We start from the raw sequence: 18,803 nt of genomic DNA, 5'->3' as shown, positions 1-18,803 counted from the left end.
CTTTTTATGCTGAAACTACAGGTAGGCTGAGACAAAGAGAAGGGGACTTGACATCTCATGGCAGAATGTACACAGGATTTAGGAAGCTATATGGATACTGGCTCTCTGAGAGTAGCTGATAGTGAGGGACCAATCAGAAACCTAAGCTTGGTTCGGTGATATTTCTAGGTATTTATAAGCTTGGTCAGATGAATGCCGTAGACCTGAATTTCTACCACCTTGGAAGGATTAACATCCACTTCTCCATGCCTAACTACTTTAGGCAGAGTCCTAACTACTTTAGGCAGGTCAGGGCCTTGGGTGAGTAGCTGACATTGCAGGGCAACCCTCAAAAGGAAGGTGGTACCCAGACTCTCTCTTCTCACTTAGTGAGAGTCTCCTTGGAGTCCCCAGAGAAGAGGAAAATGCCTGTTTGAAGAGAGAGGTTCCAGTGACCTCCAGGATCTCAGAGCAGTTGCCAAGCTTTCTGTCAGTGAGATTTAAAAGCCATTTACTTGTGTTTATTTTATATTTAATGAGTTGGTTAATGCCAAAAGCAAAACTGATGTCCCATTTATTTTGGATACTGAACATTTGCACACAATTCCACTTAAAATACAGGATCAGGAATGTAGGCCATCACAAACCCTGAGAAAGAGCTTACAATAGCAGGTGATGGACATTTGAGGTCAGGTCAAAATATCCACCCTCGATGGATGGACATTGCATCCTGTGAGGCAACTTTATGGGGCAATCACTGCAGAGAGTCACAAACCCCCCCAAGCTGGAGATCTTGAAAAGAACATGTGGGAAAGACGCTGGGTGGGCTGCCTTAGAGGCTCACTTTCATGCCATTCCTTAGAAAAAGTTAGAAACTTGCAACCAGGAGATCAAAGTAGTTTGTGTGTGTGTGTGTGTGTGTGTGTGTGTGTGTGTGTGTGTGCTGAGGACTGAATTCAGAGCCTCACACATGCTAGGCAAGTGCTCTACCACTGAGCTGCACCTCCAGCCCCCTAGTAGCAACTTAGGCACAGGATAGGGGGAAAAAAAAACAAGGTGCACCTGATGGAAATCAGACAGAGAAACACCCTTTCCCTCCTCTCCTACTGATAACGGGGCAGAGTGAGAAGATGAGCTTATGGGAAGGCTGCCAATTTGGTGAAAGTCTGTGTGGGTGGTCAGGTGAGCTAAACTAGCCAAATGTGACTTTAGGAAACCGTCTATGAGGCTGCCATCAACAGTGATGGCAGGCTGCTGCTTCAGGCAGGTGCCCCCAGAATTTCAAGAGTGTGACAAACTAATCCATGATGGCAGAAAATACAGAGATACAGAGATGCTCTTCAACTTATGAGAGGGTTACAACTAGATAAGACCACACTGTAAGTAGAAAATACTGTAAGTAAAAAATGCATTTAATACAGCTAATCTACTGAACATCCTAGCTTAGCAACACAGAGCACTGTGACATTGGTGGTCATGACGGACTGGGAGTTGTGGGCCGAGGCAGGATCAGACCACATGTTGCCAGCCCAGGATAAGATCAAAATTCAACAGTGTCTACTGAATGCCCATCATTTTGTCATCATCATCAAGTCAAAAAAATCATAAATTGAGACATTGTTAAGTCAGAGGCCATCTGTGCTACAGTCTGTTGAAAGTGACCAGAGTGGCTCTCGACCTTGATTCCAGCTCTGATAAGTGTGTTGTCAGTACCACAGCTGAATACTGCATTTCCCAAAGTTGTATTGGTCTGTGGAATTCTGACTATTTGCCTGGAGGGATGTTCCTAACAAATAATTCCATGGGCCGGCCAATAAGTTTGGGAAGTTCAGCACGCCTCACTCCTCTTAAAGACAGAACAGCCTGTTGAAGGCTCTAAAGAGACCTGCACAAAGATGACTGTTTGTGTATAATTCTTCCCTACCCTCGAGTCTCTTTTTGACTATCTTCTGAGAAAGGCTCCTCTGACTCTAGAAGGAGCACCAGCCAGGAACCAGGAATCCCAGTGCCTTCATGGGAAGATTGGAGGAGTTAAAGTGCCCCCCCACCCCGCCCCAGGGAGGAGGGCTGTTTTTAGAATGCTCCTCTTGTCTTCCCCCTGACCAGGGCACAAGGATGGGAAGTATTTTAGATCAGCTCTCCAATTGTGGGCTTTAGGAAAAAGCATTCCCTTTGCTTGGGCTCATTTTCCAAGCCAGCATGCATGGCTGACAGGGTGAGAGAGGAACCCAGGTTCTCACCAGTCCTGGCCTAACAACAGTGCTCAGTGATGAGCATAACTCCTGGATGCTTCATGCACCAGAGAGCTGCCTGCTAGCTTTACTTTTCTGTTGTAATGCCTCTCAGCTAGAGTTACTTCTCACTCTCCAAAGCAAAATTACCTCAAGGGTCCTTGGGTTTGAACCATTCACATATATGCTCTTTAAAGTGTGCTCTCATATCAGCAAGAACCGACATTGTTTGTTCCTACCACTTTTCCCAGACCTGGACCAGTAAGTTGTGATAGCATCTTAAATTACACAATTTTAAGTAAGAGGAAGAATCTGTCTTGGTACCACAATGTTCTTGGAATTGTCTGCTCTGACTGCACTTTCTTTAGAGGAAGAAATCCAGGCCATAGCTTTGACTATAACCTTACGGTCCCTTAAAACACAGCTGACGGGGGCCCAATGTGGCTCTCATGCTCTGTGGCCATGTTCAGAGACAGAAGCTGCCCTAATCACATTATTTGTCTTCCTGGAAAGCCTGTAGGTATATGTTAAGTAACAACAAGGGCTGAGAAGTGTCTTCCCATTCACCTTCTTCCAAGGCCATATTTGATGGGTGGATCAGTTCACTCATGTTCGGCTCCTGACCAATTTAATGCATTCATTTTTGGTGGTCCTCAGTCACACTCTCTTACCTTCTCAGAACATTCTAGACTGTTCTCCTATCTATCTCCCTCATGAAACTCACAGCCCCTGGTTCTTTCCCTTCATTCTTAATGCTCTTCACCAGTTCCTGACTTGTGTCTATCATAGTCCAGTCCAGATGAAGTCCAGTTTGATCTACATCAAATCTCACATGGATTGATCTCCCTCTTTCAGGTTTCCTGAGAGTACTACAAATAAAGTATTGTCATAATTATTTCCACTTAATATTTTTACACCTAATAAAGAGATTGAGTCTACGGGGGCTAGGGGAGGGGCATCTTCCAGATGACTCGTCCAGCAATTAAAGCGGCTTGTTAGTCGGAGGCCTGGGATGGCTGAGGACAGATGGAGAGCTCTTCTTTGCAAGCAGCTCTGGTTAACATCAACTGGGAAAGCTCTTTGTAAACACATGAATAATTGATCGTCTAGTGCTCACATAGCTACCGCGGATCTGAACCCGTATGACTCATTTGCGAGCCATTCCTGTCGTCTGGATGCCATAACATTGGAGGAATGATGATAGTTTCTTGGAGGTTCTTCTGTGGCCAGAGTTGCCAAGACCAAGGCTGTAATGGTTTGTTATGATGACCTTTGTTATTCCATCAGACTCAATTGCTTTAAAAAATGATGTGTGCATACTTTAGGAACGTTTTTACCCTTTACGTTGACCTGACATCATAGTTTATATTACAAAATGTATTAATGACAGAGGAGTGTTTTCATGTCCCAAGGACAAGTTTTAACAACCATAATCTGCCCTTAGTCATCATAAATATAAATGTATTGGTCAAACAGATCTCGTTAATGTGGCCAAGATAAATGCAAGTCTATATTTTAAGGCAGTTGAAGTCCTAGAGAAGATATTTGGAGCTTTTTGTGGGGGCTAAGAGATCTTGTATATATGCTATCAAAAGACAAGAGAAAATTAAAATGTTCCCCCTCTCGGGTTTTGAGCTAGACAGATATAAACGTCTCAAGGATGTTGAGTAGATTGTTCACATAGTTTTCTGGACACCATTAATGCCTGATGGGGTGAATCTTAGTTCTTAAAGCTGTATTCTTCTCATCATGCTCATGGGGTTTTGAAAAGAAAACAGATTTCCAGGCTTAGCAATGTGCAGCCCAACCCACATTTTTCTAAATGATACTGTGCCTTAAAATTTTAATTATATTATCCTCCCACCCCCAATATCTTGCTTCCTGTGGATTGAGTCCCTTTTCTGTGTTCTGTGCATGTGCGTCTGACCTTTTGTGTTGATCCAGTTGGTGAGCCACATGGCAGCAGGCAGTATTTTCCTCTTTGTTACACCACACTCAGAAGTGGTGGTCTTTATTAGCGGTGTCCACAATTTTAAGTTTCTTAGGCAGAAAATAAATCCTGTTTGAAAAACTTTTTAATTGTGTTTTTATTTTGAACTGCCAAAATATATTTAAGGCAGTCGTGTCTTAAGTGTTGGTTTCTGAGAAAGTAGAGTGCTCACAGCGGTGAGCTCATCTCTCCACACATGGTAAACAAGATGCCTTAATTAATTTCTCCAGGGATTAGGTCACTTGGTTATAAATGATGAGCTCTCCAGTTAAAACCATTTGCCTTTAGAAGAGTCCTCCAAGGGAGATCTTCCATTCTGAACCTGTTATAGCTTTTGGGAATAACACTGGTCTTTAGGAACATGATTTTTCCTAAATTACTTCTCTGGGAATGGGGATGAGATTATTCTCCAAATTGTGCTTTGATAATCTCCTATGCTGTTCAAACTTTTGATAGTTTAAATTAAAAGTGAGTCACAGAGTCCCATGTTCATAGCAGCATTATTCACAGCAGTCAGAAGACAGACCCACCCATGTCCATTGACAGATGAAGGATTAAACAAAGTGTGGCCTTTGCACACAAGGGAATATCATTCAGCTTTAAAAAAGAAGAGAATTCTGGCACTTGCTACAACATGGATGAATACTGAAGATCATGCTAAGTAAAATAAACCAGACACTCAAAGATAAATAGCTCACCATCACACTTATGTGGGATAATTAGGGTAGTCAAACTCATGGAAACAGAGAGTACAAGGGTAGTTTTCAGAGGCTAGGGGAATAGGGAGTGGGGTGTCATTGTTTCATGGGGACACAGTTTCAGTTTTACAAGATGAAAACAGTTCTAGAGATTGGTTGCACAATGATGTGAACGTACTTAACATTATGAACTGTGTACTCAAAAACGGTTATGGTGGTAAATTTTTAAGTGTATCTTACCACAATTTTAAAAATAATAATAAAGGAGAAGAAAATGAAACACATGAGAGACTTGGAGCTGAATTACTCTGAACCCTAAGGCCGATTCCAGGAAAGACATCCTGCGTGGTTACCACAGAAAGAGCCCCAGCCCCTCCCTTACCCAGGCTGTTAAGAAATCTTGCTGAGATTAAAGAGAATAGAAATTGAAATTGAGTGTCTTTGAAACTGTACCTTGATTGAGAGTGGAGATGTTTCACTTCAGATTTTAATTTCTTGTATTAACTTTTCTGAACTTATTTTAATTAGTAAGGAGGGATCTCAGACTCCCTGGTAAGTGGATGTTGACGGTGGGTTTGTGTTATTGTTTGGCACTGGGCTGCTGGAGTGCCTTTGTGATATCCTTTGATTTTACTGGATAACCTCTGGTAGGTTACTTTGGTCAACGTGGTGGGAAGTAACTTGAGGTGGAAAACAGAAGAGGTTCTCTGTTTTCTGCCATAACTACAGAAAGGCCTTAAAGAATATATTGAACTGTAGGGTACTCATTTCAGAAACAGGGGGCCCAAACCCATTCTGTCTGTCCAGGATAGTCAACAGTGGAGAAATACCTGCTGTTGGGGTGGGAGCTGAACACCCTTTCTGAGGAGCCACCACCATTTTGGCCTCACTGTGGGCATAATGGCTAAGCACAATGGATTCACAGCATTAAAGATTGAGGAATTCTGGAGCAAAGCTGATAACCTCCCTATGAGCTGCCTCAGTATTATAATCACATTATCCCTCATGTATCTGAATGAAGGGACATTACTTAGTCTTGGGCTCCTCACATTCTCCTCTTCGTGGGAGGTCAGATTGGTAAATGTGGGAGCAGCAAATTTAAGCTGTGCTTTCTATTCCCCTTTCTCCTTTGGCTCTGCTTGACTTCAGGGTGCTGGGATTCTGGTCCCTTTGGTCCAAGTGGTGATTTTGACTGCAAAGACCCCATCCTGACTGGGAGAGGACTGCCGTTGTCCAGTGTTGCCTAAGGTTGGTGGATAAAGTTGATACTGAAATTAGTATTAAAAATTCATTGTTTTTGTACTTCTCAATCATATCCTAATAAAACCTTAGCTTTTTATTAATAATAAAGAAGATATTTCAATCTCAAAACCAAAACACCACCATCACCACTGAAAACCCCAAGCGAAATCCAATGTGACTACATTCTAATTATCCCTTGCATTTGTAAAGTACCCTGAAGTCTGCAGAGCCCTGTCACCCACCATGTGCCATTTGATCTTCCTACAGTCCAGTGAGTGAGGTGGGATGTCAGTCTTTGGCAGCTGCTTCAGTATTATACTCACACCTCTCCTAATGCATGACTCACATCTGTGAGGTTTGAGAAGGTAAAGTAACCTGCCCATACAATAGGTAAGGTGCTAGAATTAGAACTCAAAGATTTTGTCTTTGGACAATGAGTTGCTAAAAAACAAATTGGCATGAATTTGTTTGAAGGGTGGAGGTATCTTCAGCTGGAAACTGGTTGGATCCCACAATCTTACTTTGAAAAGTTTTTTTTTTTTTTCAATGTAATAAAAGGGACCATAGACTGATATAAATTTTAACTGAATTTGAATCACCCGAGAACCTTGTTTAAAGTAGATATTCCCTTATCTGGCTCCCAGATATCTCCAATTGGTGGGTCTGCAGTGGGACCTATCAATTATCTTTTTTTGAATTTTCCTTTTTATAAGGACCCAAATTGTTCTAAACTCTTACCCGATTTTCTGGATACCAGGTTCCCACTCTCCCCGCCCAATCACCCCACATCAATGTAGGCATTCTCCATAATGGTGTGTAAACAATACACTAGAGTGACAAATTCTGGCTTTCTGAGAACAGTGGGACACATTTTCTGAAAATCCATCATGGCCAAGTAAAGATGTGCCCATTTTAGGTGATGAGCTCATACCAATCCGAACACACCTCCCCTAGACCTCTGGGGATCACAGTGCCCACCTTTGGATGCCATTGAACACCATCTGTATCCAGAAAGACAGGAAAACTGTGAAGGCACCATTCCTACAACCTGGTTAGTTGCACAGGAGTTAGCTATGACATCTTTAACTAGCCCTGGTTAACCTAGCCAGCAGGGCAATGCTTGGGGCTTAACATTTGTATACAAATTGGGTAATAAATACTGTATGTGTGCACATCTGTGGGGGGTAATGCACGAGAAAGTATATTTTGTAAGAATATTTTTTAAAAAATCTGTTAGTGCCTTTTAATGAATCAATAAATAAGAAGGTGGCTCACAATACAGCATTGACAATTTGGAAAGCATTGGAGACAGTTCCATGGTCTTGCTTTTTTCTTTCTTTCTTTTTTTTTTAGAAGACAAGGTAAGGCTTAAGAACATTGGTGAACAATTGCCACCTTCCCTGAGAGCTCAGGGAGAGGCCGTGTGACACCTGCTTGTCGGTCCTCTTTCCACCTCCCAGCCTAAGCTTCAGAGGAAGCTCTTTTCATGCAAACTGGAAAAGATGAATTTCAAGCTTCATCAAGAGCATTAAAACCTTTAATCCTTCTTGAAAATAACCTGCCTCTCAGGAACCTTAGGTCCCAAAGAATTATACAGCTTTTCCTTGGGCTGTGGAATGGCGGGATTATTAACTATGATTACTTAAGTCTCTGAATAGAAGGATGTAATAAATCTGAAAGTATTTGTTCTGGTTTGTGACTAAGCAAAATTGTATAATATTAAATCAGATGTTGTTATAAACATATATAATGGCACATTTTTTCCCCCAACTTGGGGCACTGTGGCATCAAGCTTCTTAAAAAAAAATGTTTTTACATTCCTGGATACCAAGCCTGGTTTCTGCTAGAGTTTTTTTTTCTGAGCGTGAATGTTAAATAAAAGTGCTTCTGTTCAGCTCTCTGTGTTTTCCCATAGAGTTCACAAAGCTGAGTAGAGCTGCTCTTATTCTTTGCCTGCCTTTCTGAAGAGTAGATCTGAGACTTGGGCTATGTGTGTCTGTGTATTCTGTGTTTTGTGTATGTGTGTGTGTAGGTGTGTGTGTTTACTGAGGGAAGAATGGTATTCTAGCACCCAGGAGTAGTAGGGTTAGAAGAAATCTTAGACACAAGCCAGTTAACCAACCTCTTTGCTATCTGGATCATGTTTTCAAAGTTGAGCTCCATGTATGTGAGAAAGAATGTTGTAAACATCTTGCTACTGTTTGGATCTTGAATGTTCCGAAGTAATCCTAGTGGAAGGAAGTTGGGTCATTGGGGTAGTGCTGTTGAAGAGGATATGGGGACCTTTGCCCTTCTCTCTCTCTCTCTTTGTTTCCTGGCCACCATGAAGTGGACAGCTTCCTCCAACAACACTCCCACCATGATGTGCTCCCTGGCCACAGGCCCAAAAGCAACAGGTCACCTGACCGTGGACTGAAACTTCCCAAACAGGGAGTCAAAAAAATCCTGTCCTTTCTTCAAGCTAATCTATCTCAGGTATTTTGATGGAAAGCTAACACAGAGCTGGAGGCTAGAGAGAATTTTGAAAGGACAGTAAATTCATCCCTTTCCTTCTCTCCTCTTCCTATCTGAGTCCTCAAGGAAAAGGACATTTCCCCTCCTTTTACAGATTCCCTGAGGGAGAGAGAGTTTTCATGGTGCCCTAATGAGCACCAGGTAGCCCAAGAGAAGATGTGCTGGCCGTGTCAGTGGAGTGACCATGAAGATAAGCAAATGTTTGACCATTCTGGATTTATTTTCCACAAGGCTCTGGTTCCACTAGTCACAAAGAAAGGACTGACTATGGCCTCTAAAACTGCCAGAGCTGCTCCCCTGGTTCCCTGTGAGTCCAGTGTCTGCGTTGGTCTCTGCAACCTCCAGCTTTGCTAGAAAATTGCTGATGGGGCAGAAGGGTTGCCAGGCCACAGGACAACCCTGCAGCTGTTCTCAGAGATCACTCCACATGGCCCTGTGTGCTGACACACAATCATGTCCCTTTGAAAAGTCTCTGGGTGAGTGGCCATGTGGGACTTCAGTTTTTTACCCCAAAGTGGGAGGAAAAACCACTAGATGATGCATACAATGTGGGAAACACACTACCAAGATGCATGACATACCAAGAGCAAAAGGTGATAGCTTTTCTTGTATTGATGTTTGTGCAAAATTTTTGTGGCTATAGTTTCCAAATATATTGCTTTTATAATTAAGACTATATATATTTACATTCAAAAACAGAACTATAGCCTTGGAATCCCTGTGTACTTAATAATCACCTTTTAAAGAGATGACTTAGCACATTGATAGCATTCTACAAAATGTTCAGAGCCACATGGTCATTAGCACATGTGTCCATTGAGCACTGGGAATGTATGAAATGTACAAAAGATTTCGTATGAATGAAAGAGTATAAGATATCTTTGTCATCTTTTTTATAATAATTACATATTGAAATGATCATAGTTTGGATATGTTAGATTAAGTGAATTGTTAGAATTAACTTCATCTTTTTAATTATTAGAGTTAATTTCTACTTTTTTAATGTGATTACTAGAAAAAAAAATTAAGCTACATATGTGGGTATTGTATAAGAAAATGTTAGCATTTGCCTTACAAGGACAGAAGAAGCCCTCAGGTCTGAACAACACACCTTTAGCTAAAGCCTTCCACCTGCTTCCAATCCTGGTTTTGGGAATGGAATCAACTATGTGATGGGTACAAGGTGATGGAAATGTTTTAGATAGTAGTATTGGTCACATAATATTGTGAATGTACAAAATGCCACTGTACTAATAGTAAATTTGGTGTTATATCTATTTTACCACAGTAAAAAAATTTCTCCTGGTGTCTCACATTATACTTCTGTGCAATGCTTATTTAAGAGGTGGAGGGGGTAGTTTTACTTAAAATAGTGTCTTCAGAAATGGGGGAAATGTGAAGACCCATGCTGGGATGAAGACTGCTGGAAGAGACTGGAAATGTTTTCTCTCCCATTGGGGAAAATATTAACATATGTCTACACTTCCTGCCATCTTTGCAGTCCATCCCTGGAGGCCCTGGCTTCTTGTAGCTCCTAGCTCTTTACAATGCCTTTGTCTTGTTTATCTCATTTCAATTTTCCTCCACGTTTGGCATTCTGCCCACTGCTATGATTCTCATTAGGATAATCCTTTCCCTAAAATCCCTCGCAGTTCATGTGGTGTTTAGGAGTTAGTGAGTGATGTTGACTGTTGAAAATAAGTAGAACCCACATCAGGCTCCATGAGGCCCCCCCTACCCTACCACCCTGGATACTGTTGATTAAGGAAAACCAGTCTTCTCTGTGCACTTCTGGAACCCAGCTTCTTAAAACTAAACTCCATGAGGCAGAGCTGATGCATCAGGACTGTTACCCTGGGTGGGGAGGGATGGCCAGTGACTGGGTTGGAGTGTAGGAAAGGGCTTCTGAGTCTGGGAAAGATCCTGTTATTAAGCTGAGTGCCGATTGACCTGAGCACATCTGCTTTGGAAAAATATATCTACCTGGTAGAGTGTGTACTTTTCTGAATGTGTGTGTCACATTGATAAGACATTAAACAAAGAACATCTCACCCTGTGAGGGTGTATATATATATATATAATTTTTTTTTAATTTTTTGAGTGAAAAGCCAACAGTCCCAGGGTATAGCCAGCCCCAGAGTAAGTGAACACTCTGTGGTGGGCACATGTTCCATGAGATTGGTCAACAAGAGGCACTGCATCCCCTCATGGATTGGCCAGATCTGTCCAGGAGGCCCTTTCCCCATAATCCTCAGCGTGAATAGACCTCAAACAATTCACCTCAGTGCATCTTATGTGTCTTGGATCTCCATTTGGGTCATCCACACATGAAGACCAAGACAAAACAGACCAAAAAATTTTTTTTAAATATATATTTTATTTAAAATCAAGATCTACAGCATTCAGGGAGGGAGGGACAGAGAGCAAAGCGTTGTGTTCCAAGAGATTTGCTCAGTTGTTGGGTGTAGGGAAGACACTGAAGAGATACCATATTCTTAGGAGAAATTAAGCTTCTTCCCTCTCTGTAAATAGACACCCACACAGAGAGGAGGGATAGCTCTGGAGCGACCAGGCCCTGCCACTGTTATCATCTACGGAAATCCTGTGTGGTGGTAAATACAGCCCTCAGCAGGGCCTGGAGAAGAGATTACTAGGAGCAGAGAGGGTCTGAGAATGCTAATGTGGGAGGTTGTTGGCCAGATAGTGGCCGGGAAACCAGAGACTGGGGGAAGTTGGGTTGAAGGAGCATAAGAGGAAATGGGAAAGGAAAAATAAATAAATGAGATAAGCAATTTCATTTGCTTCCTCCCTTATTACCCTTTTGTTTTGTGTCCAGGACTCTGGTCTCCCCTGAGATCCCCTCTTCTGAGGACAACAACCTGGAGGCTGATTTTGAGGCGCAGGTCCAGCTCCTTCCTCCCTGTACCCCTCCCACCCTGCATATCCACTCTGCACTCTGCAGTGCACTTCCACATGACCTCCAGATGTGTTTCTCAAAGCCAGCCCCTGGACAGGGTTTCCACAAGCTCTTGCCTCTTGTACAAAGGCACAAGGCAACTTGCCTGTCTTCCCCTTTCACAAACACCTACAACCTGCAGAGAGGGAGTGTCAGGTCTCTGGGGCGGTGAGTCAAGAAAGCTCAATAACAATGTCACGGGCTGGGAGTGTGACTCAGGAGTACAACACAGGCACAGCATGCTCCAGGCCCTGCTTTTAATCCTCTGCACCAATACATTAAATACATAAAAAACAATGACAACAATAACAACAAGGAGACCACAATATTGGCACATGGGGAGCTTTTCATTTCTTGCTTCCCAACTGGAAATTATGGGATTGCTCCCGTGGTAATGTGCTAATTAATGTCCAGGCCTGGCTGCCTGCTGGAAGGCAAGGATCCAGGTTCCAACATCAACATCAATTGTTTCTGTTGAAAACCCTTTGGCCCTCATGGGATAAGCAAGAGGGACTGGCAGGTGGCAGAGACTGCAGCCTGTCCATACCCTTGCACTGCTCTGCTGACTATGTGAGCACAGGCAGGTTTCCAAGTCTTTGTTAAATCTATTTGGACATCCATAAAGCAGGTAGGATGACAAAGCTTACCCTTAATGTTGTGGGGATCTAATGGCATAATGTAAGTAAAAACACCTTGCAGACTACATCTAAGTGCCTGAATATTGGTTATTTGGTAGGGGTCATAAGATGTGTGGAAAGTAACTTGTTACCAATGACTCAAAATTCATGTTTGCAAATGGTTTAACGTTTTTTTAGGAAATCTTTCAGGAAGAATTGTTCCTTTGATTAAATCAATTTACCCCACCACAGCAAAGAGTTCGTGCTATAGCACTGTCCAAGACAGAAGCAGTGCAACAGAAAACCAAATCATGCAATTTGGAGCTCCTGTCCTCGGGATGTCACTTTGGGGTTCCTACCTGAAATCTCTTTGCTCCACCCATAGAGCATGTCTATCCTATTCAGCCATGTGTCCACACCAGTGTCTGGGACAGTGAGCTGAATTCACTTCTTCCAAGCAGTCAATCAATGCCTTTAGAAGTTATGTCTAGGGTGCTTGTTTAAACCCAGGCTAATCAATCCTCTCTGTGCTAGACCTTTTCAAGCCCAGTACCCAGTGGGAAGATGAGATGATTCAAGGTAATATTTGGGGGCAGAAGAGGCAACTGTAGCTGTGTTAAAAGCTTCTTGACTGTTTAGCTGCTCTCTAAGCAGTCTCTACAAAAATTGTGAGGTATTAGAGGCAGGGATGACATCTTACGGTCATTCACTAAATGCTTATTGAGCCTCTACTGTGGGCTAGACACTGTGCTAATCATGAGCCAAACTGACCCAGGCATTACTGTCCCTCATGGAACTTACTATGCAGCAGGAAGCCTGGTGTTAAGCAGCCAATTACACAAATGAGTAGATTGCTGTATGTATACACATGGATGTATAACCAATGTGATCCTGCAATCTGTACACGTGGAAAAATGAGAATTCATACCCTATTGGATTCAAATGTATGATATGTCAAGATCATTGTATTGTCTTGAGCAACTAATAAAAAAATAAAGCCTAAAGAATATGAAAGAAAATGTTAAAAAAAAAAAAGAAGTGTGGGGAGGCAGAAGTGCAGGGGGCCAAGGGAACATTTTCTCTGAACCCTGAAGGCAACTGCTTCAGCTGGTGAAAGTGGGGTGAGCAGTTAGGGCTAGAAGTGGGGAATAGTGTTCCAAGCAAAAGGGGCAGTGTATACATATGTCCTACATGGGAAGGGCATGATGCCACCAGCAGCCCACTTACATCCCACTCAGTCCTACTGTCATCTCAACACCCCCCTCCTCAGGAACTCTCTTCATAGAGTTTCTTGACTGAGGTACAGATGTGACTAGGCTATGCCTGATTTTGGAATGATCCAATCAGCACCCATTCTTATTACAATTGTAGAGTTTTCCAAGTCCTTTCATAGCTCCCCTCTTCCTACCCTAAAAAATAAACTCTAAGAAAACACACACACTCTGAGTTTATTATAGTTGTCATGACTCACACAGATTTGGAGAAGAATTTAATGCAGGTTTTCTTAAGATTCCTTGGGGACATGAAGGATCCCCTCCCCACCAATCATAGAAGTAGGGTTATTAAAACACATTTCCTTATTTAAAAAAACTTATGGGGCAGACGGTATAACTAAGTTGGTAGAGTGCTTGTGTCACATGCACAAGACCCTGGGTTTATCCCCAGCACCACACAAGCAAAAAAAAAAAAAAAAAAAAAAAAAAAAGAACAAGAAACCTGAATTCAAAGTTCTGACTATTGTAAAAGCAGGACACTGTTTCATATTTTCATGCTGTTTCTTCACAACTGCCTTTTCTCCCTTATTTTCTTTTTCTTTTTTTACCCCCTCTGGTATAGTAATAGGCCAGATAGAGAAGTTGTTGTTTTCTGTTTCAACTCTTGTCCTTGCTGTGTGACCTTGGCCTCTCTTAGCCTCAGTTTCCTTAAATGTTAAAGGAGGGGTGTGGTCAGAGGACTTGGGCTTCCTTGCAGCTCCAATAAACCTCAACAAAGAGGCTGTCTGGTAAGTTTCAAGTTACAAATGAAAACCCAGGGTTGATTGAAAATCTTCTTTCCCAGCAGGAAAACTGAAAAGAAAGTCTTCCTCATCCTCAGGGACAACTGAGACTGGAACCAACTGAGGCATCAATAAAGAATCTCATCTCCTCCAGGCCAATGTCCTTCTCTTCAGCTTGGCTCAATCCTGTGTTCAGGATTCACTGACTCATAGGCCCTTAGAACTCTATGGATCCTTTCCCTGTTTTCCCAAGCATGCCTGCTCTTCTGTAAAAGAACCTCCTGTGGCATCCAGACCAAGAATCCAATGGGCCAAGATCCATAATACAAACAAGAGAAGACATCTGGGTGTGGGGTATAGGCTCCTGTGACCAGAGGACCAGGACCCCACGTGATCAAAGGGGATCTGTGTTCAACAGCTTTCTTAGTGATACAGAACCAATGAGATGTATACATAAGGAAATTTACGATGGAAATTGCTTATTGCTTAATCCCAGAAGGTCCATCATCTGCTGTCTGTAAGATAGAGATTAGGAAAGCTAGGAGTTCAATTAGTCTGAGTCTGGAGACCTGAGAACCAAGCCTATGTCTGAGGGCAGGAGAAAGTGGATGTCCCAGCTTAAGAAGAGAAAGAGAGAGAAAAAAGAGAGAGAGGGAGGGAGAGAAAGAAAGAAAGAGAGGGAGAATTTCCCCTTCCTTTCTCTGTTCTGTTGGAGCCCTCAGTAGATGAGATGATGCTGCCCGCACTGGTGAGGGTGGATCTTCTTTACTTGGTTTACCAATTCAAATACTAATACCTTCCAGAAACACCTTCACACACACACACACACACACACACACACACACACACACACTCAGGGCTGTCTGGGCAGCCCTGAGCTCAGTCAAGTTAACAGACAAAATTAGTTATCACGGGATCTAAGCTCCACTTAGCTCTAACCAGTCAGATCATTCCGAAAGAAGCACACAGTGTTGCCAGCTATTCTGCTCTTACTAGAGAAGCTGGAAGTGTTTTAAAGTAAGATGTAGTGCAATTAAAAAAAAAATAATAACACAAGACATGTCCAATTACAAAAGTCTGTGGGTCAGATGTTTTCTGTAGCTGCTAGTGAGCTACCCGTGGGTATAGGCAAAATTATCTAGACCTTTATCCCCTTCTACTGTGTATCTAACACCTAGAACACTTAGCTATGTGTTCATTCATCAACAACTTCTGAATTGGTAAGATGTAGGGTGCTGGGGAGAATGGGTAACTAAGACCCAACACACTCATAAGTAAGGAATGCAGTGGAGTGTGAGGATGCTTGCTTCCACAGCACCCACATAGAATTCCATCATGGCATTTGGCACCCTGGCCAGAAGGTCATGATTTCTTGGGCTGTCTTCTCAACTGCCTGGAACCATGTCCTTTAGGTCTGTAGATCCAGTATCTTACATAGTCTGGCACATCATAGTGGCTCCAGAAAAGCAATTGACAATTGAGTGAATCACCCACTGACAGTCATTCAGAGCTGTGAAAGCAAAAGAAGGGGTCCTTGGCCTCTATCTGTAGCTCTCCCTCAATTCTGATTTTATAAGATCATTTCATCAAAAAAGCTAATGTCAATTGTTTCACATTAGACTTCTTCATGTATACCCTCTGTTAGGTGCAGGACAGGCTGAGTAAGCTGTCTGCAGGGCATGCCAAACAAAGTTAGCTGCAGGATGAGCTGGCTTCTCAAACCCTCTGTCTGGTTCTTTATCACCTGTTTGCTTCAAGCCCAAACACCCAAGCCCCCACTCAAGGCTGAATGCTTTACCCCCTTGCTCAAGACTGAACACTCAACCCGTGCTCAAGACTGAACAGTTAACTCCCCTTGTGCCAACAAGGCTTGCAGACCCAGAGATCCCATTAGATTTGGGCTATAAAAACTCCCTCCTGTCGGGCCCCCCCTCTTGCTCTCTCTCTTTCTCTCTCTGTCCTGCTTTCTTGCTCTCTCTCTCTCTTGCTCTCCCGCTCTCCCTCTCTCCTCTCTGTCTCTCTGTCTCTCTCTCTCTTTCTCTCTCTCTTTTTGCTCTCCCCCCTTTTTTCTCTCTTTCCTCATTCTCTCTCTTTCTCTCCTCTTTTGCACTGCTGCAATAAAAATCTCTTGGTCGCTCCGAATGTTGTGGTCACTTTCCCTCTATCCAAACATTACTACCAATAAAAAAATCATTTTAAGAAGTCATTAGGAGCAGCACACACCATTTAACAGAGGAGAGTCTTAAAGGACACATTTTAAAAGTCAGGATTCAAGTGAAGTCTTGGGGTAGTGGAGAGACCACTGCTGCACCTGAATGATCTTGAACAAACTATGGACTCCACCTGAGCCTCTTTTCCCCCACTGTAAAATAAGAGGTCATTAGAGGGTTTCCAAAGTTACCACTGGCTTTCATGGTCTGTGCTTCCTGACAACCAGTTGCCTCTTTTGAGACCATCTTGTTTTGCAGGAAATAAAACGTGTGAGACAATCTAAGCATGTGTCCCTCTATGAGAGTAGCCAGACCGCTGCTCTCCATGGGACAAATGAATGAGTAATGATGCAGTTGGAAATTTCACTTCTTTCTCTCTTTCCTCAAAAACTTTGGGGTGGCTCCACACATACTGAAATACAAAAGTCAAATACAGATAGATCATACCAGATCCCAGGTCTAGGTTTCAATAGCACTTTGGTATCTGGCATATTTATCTGAATTTCAGTTTTTTTTTTTTTTGTACTGGGGATTGAATTCGGGGGCACTCAACCACTGAGCCACATCCCCAGCCCTATTTTGTATTTTATTTAGAGACAGGGTCTCACTGAGTTGCTTAGTGCCTCGATGTTGCTGAGGCTGGCTTTGAACTCATGATCCTCCTGCCTCAGCCTCCTAATTTAAGGTCAAAATTCTGCAGCCTTTTCTAAATGGAGTTTTGGAGACATTCATTAGGTAAAGCAGCAGAGTGGGGAGGGCAAAGGGAAATTTGGATGGAAGGCTAGGAAATGCTCCCTCAAAGGATGAGAAATCAGGTACTGTCAATAACATTAATTCCATGAAATTATTTTCCTTTGGGATTAAAAGTTCACTTGAAATACAATATTTATCACTCAGCGAATCTCCTTAATTGTCTTATACAAAATTTCCATTCTCTATAGTTGATTTCTTTTTGTCCACAACTTGTTGTATTTCTTATGACTAGGATAATCAAATTTCAAATTAGAATTCATTTATTAAAAACAAAACACACTCTTATTACAAAAACCCATACAAATAAAACTTGGTAGACAGAAAGTCTGTTGCAGCCACATCAATGTTCATAGCAGCTCAATTCACAATAGCTAATCTATGGAACCAACCTAGGTGCCTTTAATGGGTCAAGAAAATGTGGCACATATACACAATGGAATGTTACTCAGCCACAAAGAGTAAAATTTTGGCATTTGCTGGTAAATGGACAGAACTGGAGGCTGTCATGCTAAGTAAAATAAGCCGATACCCCAAAACTAAAGACTGAATGTTCTGATATGTGGATGCTGACTCACTATAGGTGTGTGCAGGGCAGTGGAGGTTCACCTGATTCGACTGGGAATGGGGAGAAGGGAAGGGGAATGGGAGTGGGAAAAACAGTAGAATGCGTTAGACTTAACTTTCTTATGTTCATATATGAAGACACAACTAGTGTAACTCCACACCAGTTACAACCACAAGAATGGAAAGAATGAGAAGTTATACTCCATGTAAGTATATGTTAAAATACGTTCTACTGTCGTGTATAACTAAAAAGAAAAAAAAATTTAAAAATAGCAGGTCTGTGTTTTCCTCTTACATTTCTTTAAGGTCAGAGAAATATTAAGAAAATTGTTAACAAGGACCCCAAACCACTTATAGAAATGTCTTAGAGTGATCCCAAAATTTAGGGGTTTCCTAAGTGGGTAGAATTTAAATGTTTTGAAAAATTTCATTTCCACAAAAGATGGTGAGCTAGATCAGGGTGTTGGCTTCCTCTCATATCTCTGTCTTTAAGGAGTTGAGGGAGTTGCTGGTCCTGAAAGTAGGGATTGTGGTGATTGTGGAGGATAGCAGCACTGAATGGAAGAGAACAAAACATCCCAGAAAGGGTGTTGTGCTTAATCTTATGTGTCAACTTGATTGGGCCCTGGGATGCCCAGATATTTGATTGAACATTAAACTGGCTATGTCTGTCAGGGTGTTTCTGGATGAGATTAACTTTTGAAGACAAGGTAAAGCAGAGTGCCTTCCCCAATGTGGGTAGAGCTCGTGTATTCAGTTGAAGGTCTGGATAGAATGAAATAGCTCAGTAAGAAGAGACTCCTTCTGCTTGTCTGCCTCAGCTGTAAAATCAATCTCTTCCTGCCTTCAGACTTACACTGAAATATCTGTTCTTGGGTCTTGAGCCTGCTGGCTTTCAGACTGGAACCTACACCATCAGCTTGCCTGGTTCTCAGGCCTTTGGGCTTAGACTGGAATTACACATCCACTTTCCTGGGTCTCCAGCTTGCCAACCGTAGATCTTCTAATCTCTCAGCCTCAATAATCCTGTGAGCCAATTTACACACACACACA

The 18,803-nt window shown here is 42.4% G+C and overlaps 1 long non-coding RNA gene across 1 annotated transcript; it reads left to right on the top strand.

The window, feature by feature from the left end:
* The first annotated feature begins 5,381 nt into the window (after nt 1–5,381).
* On the top strand, nt 5,382–16,365 carry LOC114092236 (uncharacterized). Its single transcript, XR_003582654.2, has 3 exons — nt 5,382–5,450; nt 6,048–6,146; nt 14,286–16,365. It is a non-coding gene; the product is annotated as an uncharacterized lncRNA (long non-coding RNA).
* The last annotated feature ends 2,438 nt before the right edge of the window (nt 16,366–18,803 follow it).

Source organism: Marmota flaviventris, chromosome 12 (assembly GCF_047511675.1).
Source record: "Marmota flaviventris isolate mMarFla1 chromosome 12, mMarFla1.hap1, whole genome shotgun sequence".
Taxonomy (NCBI): Eukaryota; Metazoa; Chordata; class Mammalia; order Rodentia; family Sciuridae; genus Marmota; species Marmota flaviventris.
The sequence above is the reverse complement of the archived record's forward strand: the minus strand, read 5'-3'. Positions and strand labels throughout refer to the sequence as shown.